The sequence below is a fragment of the Ceratotherium simum genome, chromosome 17, assembly GCF_057802395.1.
Source record: "Ceratotherium simum simum isolate JZ-2026a chromosome 17, ASM5780239v1, whole genome shotgun sequence".
Taxonomy (NCBI): domain Eukaryota; kingdom Metazoa; phylum Chordata; class Mammalia; order Perissodactyla; family Rhinocerotidae; genus Ceratotherium; species Ceratotherium simum.
Window position 1 is genome coordinate 9,344,671 of NC_141916.1, and position 6,000 is coordinate 9,350,670.

The 6,000-nt window shown below is 35.9% G+C and overlaps 1 pseudogene; it reads left to right on the plus strand.

The window, feature by feature from the left end:
- LOC101407868 (ethanolamine-phosphate phospho-lyase pseudogene) overlaps positions 1 to 4,889 on the plus strand; it is a 31,262-nt pseudogene extending 26,373 nt beyond the window's left edge.
- The last annotated feature ends 1,111 nt before the right edge of the window (positions 4,890 to 6,000 follow it).

Sequence of the window (6,000 nt, forward strand, 5' to 3'; positions counted from 1 at the left end):
ATCTAGGCTCAAACTATTCTAACATTAGTTTATCCAGACACATATGTTCCAAGCTAAAACAGAGACCAACTGACCTAATAGTAACTCCAGAGAGACGTATATTTTAAAAGTAAGCCCACTGATCTTCCAGCAGCTCCTTATTTTACAAAATCCATTCATTCCCTGTGAATACCATCCCGTGACTAACTCCAGCACCCAAACTGCTACAAATAACCTTGCCTGACTCCCTATTTTGAGAATCCTCTTGGTTTGTGTTTTCTTTTGCTGTAGCAACCTAATAAACTTGATACTGTGTGTCCCTGATGGTCGTAGGCTGCTGAAGCTTAGCGAGCAGGGTCCCCAGCAAGATTTAGCCAAGTCCCTCATTGACGCTGATAGGAAGCCCAACTCTACAACAGCGTGAACATCTGAGATACCCGGAGTCTTCCCCTGGGGAGCCACCCTGCCCATGGGTATGAAAAAAGTTTTATGCTTAATCTGAGCTCTAAGTATTCAGAGAGTCCTCAGTATTAGGTTTTCTTCTCTGTCCTGAGAAAAGAGTCCCCCAGACTTCTTGGTCTTTAGTCAAATTTGTATGCATTTTCCTTTGTGGGATCTTCCAAAGCATTCATTTGCCACTAACCATCCTCTCTACCTGTCCGTTGTCTCTAAGGCTTTATGTCTCTAACAAGGTTCAGCAAATGTCTTTCTGTAAAAGGCCAGGTAGTAAATATTTTAGACTCTATGGGCCAGACGGTCTTTGTGCAACTGCTCAAATCTGTCTTATAGCATGAAAACAACCACAGACAATATGTAATGAAGGTATGAGGCTGTGTTCCAATAAAACTTTATTTACACAAACAGATATCGGTCTGAAGTTAGCCTGCTGGCTGTAGTGTGCTGACCCCTGGTTTATAAAATGAAGTTCAAATGGCAAGAGACAGAGACATGTCAGAAAAATTGACATCTCAACCAATTAAAAGCTGACAGTTTCAAAATGTCATGTCACACCAGTGTCCTTTGGACAAATGATATATCTGTTCACCTTTTGAAAACTTTATAAGGACATACCTCAGTATTGCCTTTGTGTTCCTGAGAATATTTTATTGAATTTCCTCTGCCAGGGCTGGGGCCTTCTTTGAGCCACTAGTCTTTGGTGATGACTAGTCTTTGGCCAGGTTCTGGAGACGCGTGGTTTCTCAACTATAATCCTTACTGACTAATGCTGTTCTCATGGAGTTTCTTAAATCTGTGTTCTCTCCAGACTAAAACCTGCTTCCTTCAGGTTCATGTTACAATCCCAACTCATTTGCAAATCTCTCTAACTGGCGTAATTTCACCAAGGGCAATTTGGAATTGCAGTGACAGAGGAACTTTTGATATGAACAAGGTTGTTCATCTCAGAAGCTCCATAAAGCAAGCACGCAGTGAATCAGATTTTAAGGTCTTTTACAATCTATTGGAGCTCAGTTTCTAAGTGATATATATTTAGGATTTATATAAATTTAAAATGAAAAACCTTAAGAAATTGAAAAAAAATGCTTAACTTTCAATACTTTAAATATTTTGACTCTACTAAAGAAAATGTTTTTCTCCCCAGAACAGCTTTGCAAATGGCTAAATAGTACATATTTTTTTCCTGTAAAAAATAGTCTTAACTTCAGTGAATTAAGCTAATAGCCTTGGTTTTGGTTAGAGATAAGAAGAAAAGAATGATACTCAGAACTTTTAAACACAATTTAAAGAGTCTTTTAAAATATGATTTGTGAATACAGGGGTTTATAATTTATGTTTAAAAGTTAATTTAATATTTCTGAGAAATAGAAGGTTCTTTTTAAAAATTAAATTTACTAATATTGGTTTTAAAGCAACTTTTTATGTCTTCTTCCTAGTTTTATCACAGTGTAAACAATATTCTACTTTGTATACAACTAAGGATTGTATGAGTTCATTATATATTTTGGATATTAACCTCTTATCAGATATGTGCTTTACACATATTATCCCCCATTCCGTAGGTCACCTTTTCTTTTTGTTGATGGTTTCCTTTGTTGTGCAGAAGCTTGTTAGTTTGATGTAGTCCCACTTGTTTAGTTTTCCTTTTGTTGCCTTTGCTTTTGTTGTCATATCCACGAAATCATTATCAAGACCAATGTCAAAGGGCCTTTTTCCTTTTATTTTCTTCTAGGAGTTTTACGGCTTCAAATCTTATGTTTAAGTTTTTAATCCATTTCGAGGTAATTTTTGTGAGTAGTGTAAGACATGGGTCTGATATCGTTCTTTGGCATGTGAATATCCAGTTTCCCCAACAGCATTTATTGAAGAGACTGTCTTTTCTCCATTGAGTATTCTTGGCTCCCTTGTCAAATATCAATTGACCATATATGCGTGGGTTTATTTCTGGGCTCTCAATTCTGTTCCATTGGTCTATGTGTCTGTTTTTATGCCAGTACCATACTTATTTTTGTTACTATAGCTTTGTAATATAGTTTGAAATCAGGAAGTGTTATGCCTCCACCTTTTTTCTTCTTTCTCATGATTGCTTTGGTTATTTGAGGTCTTTTGTGTTACCATACAAATTTTAGAATTATTTTTTCTATTTCTATAAAAAATGCCATTACACTCAATAGTAAAAAATCAAATAACTCAATTAAAAAATGGACAAAGAACCTGAATAGACATTTTTCTAAAGATATTCAAATGGCCAACAGATACATGAAAAGGTGCTCAGTGTCACTAATCATCAGGGAAATGCAAATCAAAACCACAATAAGATATTACTTCACGCATGTTAGAATGTCTATTATCAAAAAGACAAGAGACAACAAGTGCTGGTGAAGGTGTAGAGAAAAGGGAACCCTTGTAAACTGTTGGTAGGAATGTAAATTGGTTCAGCCACTGTGGAAAACAGTATAGAAACTCCTCGAAAAATTAAAAACAGAACTGCTATATGACCCAGCAATCCCACTTCTGGATCTATATCTGAAGGAAATTAAACCACTATCTGGACAAGACATCTGCACTCTCATGTTCATAGCAGCATTATTCACAATAGCTAAGACATGGAAACAACCCAAGTGTCCACTGATAGATGAATAGATAAAGAAAATGTGGCATATGGCATACATATACTGGAATACTACTCATCCATGAGAAAGAAGGAAGTCCTGCCATCAGCAACACCATGGATGGACTTTGAGGGCATTATGCTAAGTGAAATAATCCAAACAGAGAAAGACAAATACTATATGATCTCACTTATGTGTGGAATCTAAATAAACCAATCTAGAAAGAGAGAGGAGATTGCCGGTTGCCAGGGGTGGGGGTGGAGGGTGGAAGAAATGGGTGAAGGTGATCAAGGGGTACAAACGTCCAGATGAATAAGTTCTGGGGGTGTAAAATGTGACAGGTTTATTCATAAGGAAAAAAATGGCTTGTACTTCCTTTACTGCAGATTGTTAAATGTATGATATGCAAACAAAAAAAGGAGTATGTAGAATTGGAGATTTCTGTCTGTTAAACCCAAGTTATTCTGTGCTCAAGTAACAGAGGTTCCTTTTATCACAAATGTATTTTTAATTCTCTGTACTTTTTGGCATACTTGTAAATTATCTTTGAAAAATATTATTGATTTTTGTAAAAGTTAAAAGTTTCTGATGTTACTCTCTCTTATTGCTGAGTATATGTGTTTATGTGTGTGTTTGTGTATTTGAAAATATCATGTGTAACTATTTCTTGCATATTGAATACTATAACTTATGTTTGGATACCTGTGACTTATGTTTATATCTTTTTCCTGTGGCAATTGTTTTTTTTGATTTTTTACCTTTCTCAAATTTAGGTCCCAAATTCAAAATAATAAAACTTCTGTCTTCTATACTTAAAATAGCTAGGTGTTTCCTAAATGATCATTATTAACACAAAACTGTGCTCCTTTATTTTATAAAAGGATGGAAAATTAGAAAAATTAGGTTTGTCATGCTCTAAATTTTAATTAACTAAAAATTAAGGTGAGGCTTTGGCAGAGCTGAGAAACATTTCTGAAGCTTCCAAATGCATGGCTAAGACTTTATTCTGGACGTTGTCACAATGAGAAAACCAGTAGGCAATGGCCATCCAATGGCATATATAGTAACAGCTAAAGAAATTGCAGAAGCTTTCAGCAGCTCTGGGATGGAGTATTTCAATACTGTATGGAGGAAATCCAGTATCTTGTGCTGTTTGTTTGATCATCCCGGATATAATTGAAAATGAAGACCTTCAAGGAAATGTCACGAAAGTAGGGAATCATCTGCTGAGTAGCTGAATAAACAGAAGGCTAAACACATGTTGATAGGAGATATCAGGGTCATTGGCCTTTTTATCGAAATTGACGGTCCTTAACAGACCCTCTGGAAAGGACTCTTGCCACAGCTGAAACTCAACACACGATCTACAAGATGAAAGAAAGGTGAGCAGTTCTCAGTGCTGATGGACCTCATAGAAACGTGCTTAAAATAAAGCCACCAATGTGCTTCACTGAAGATGTTGCAAAGTTTACGGTGGACCAACTTGATAGGACTTGGACAGTTTTAGAAGAAGCCGTGGGAGCCAAAACTGAAAATGAGATCTCGGAGAAGACTCCATGCAGAACAAAGATGCCTAAAGAAGCACATTCAGAATTTCTCAGTTACAGCACTACTGATTCCAGAGAAAATCCCAGCAGAAAGAGAAATGGATTGTGCACAGATTAACATTCCCTGCTCAGTCAGAGACTCAAGGCAGGAAAGACTAGCATTTTAAAGCAAGATAAATGTCCAGAGTTACAGCGAATGAGTGAATGTGTCTCTTCTGTTAATAGCTCTACTGTACCATCTAAAAGTAGAAATTTCATTCCGTTTAGATTTGTAAATAAAAAGATAAATGAGTAATAAGAATAAACCAAGTGATGGTCAAACCACGTCAAGATTATTAGTTCAACCTCTAGCCTGTTAATTCCTTACTTGAGATTTCTGAAAGTACTTAATTTATTCTGTAAATTTAAGCTTCAAATTTAACGTTAAGTTGGCCGTTTTACTTTTCATGTTTTAATGTTTGAAATTAGAGAGCAAAGTACAATAGCTTCCTTAATTTTGGAGACTTAGTGCCTTAAAATATGAATCCCATAACGATTTAATATATATAGGTATATTTATAGACTGTAATAAAAGAAAAGATGATATAAACAAAAAGATTAATGTGAGAGTCTATTTGGTTCCTTAACTTAGGACAAACTAAGAAACACGAAAAACCTAACAAATCAAATATCTCTTCAGTCTCTTATTTTTTTTAATCACTTACTAGTTGTCAGTGGTTTCCAAAACGAGACAGTATCTACACAGAGTTTTAGTCAAATGTAGACACACTATTCATAGAATCAGACAGGTATAAAATTGGGATTATGATAAATGCTCTAAAAATGTAAATAGTGATAGTATCAGAAGACTACGTAATTAGGGATACTTGATAGATTTGGGGGAAGTGTATTAGGAAAACTTTGAGGAAATGGCATTTGAACTGGTGTTTCCAGAGAGTAGAGAGAAAAGTGTTCCAGGAGTTCCAGGAACTCCAAAGGCCTAGAGTTGAGAGGAAATGTGGCACGTTCAATTAACTGACAAGTAACCGCTGGGCTAGAGCTCAGAGAATGAGAACGTGCTTGATGCTAGAGATGTGGGTGAAGAGATGTGTTGGGGCTAGAAGGTGTTATGGACTTTATTCCTTTTCACAAAAACAAGAAGATAACATTCAAGGATTTTAAGCAGAAGTGTTCATTACAATAAACATAACAATAGTAAAACTGGACAACATATGTGCGAGGGATTGTCTTAAGGGTTTCCTACCTCATCTAAGAACTATTAATAAGCTCAGAATAATTCATCAAAATTCAGATAGGCTAAGTAAGTTGCTTGTTTGAGCCAGGATTTGTGTATGTGACTCACTTGGGATGACCACCTTGAAAAGATAGCAGTGTGTTCCTAGTTCCCAGAGCTTCTGATTCAGTAA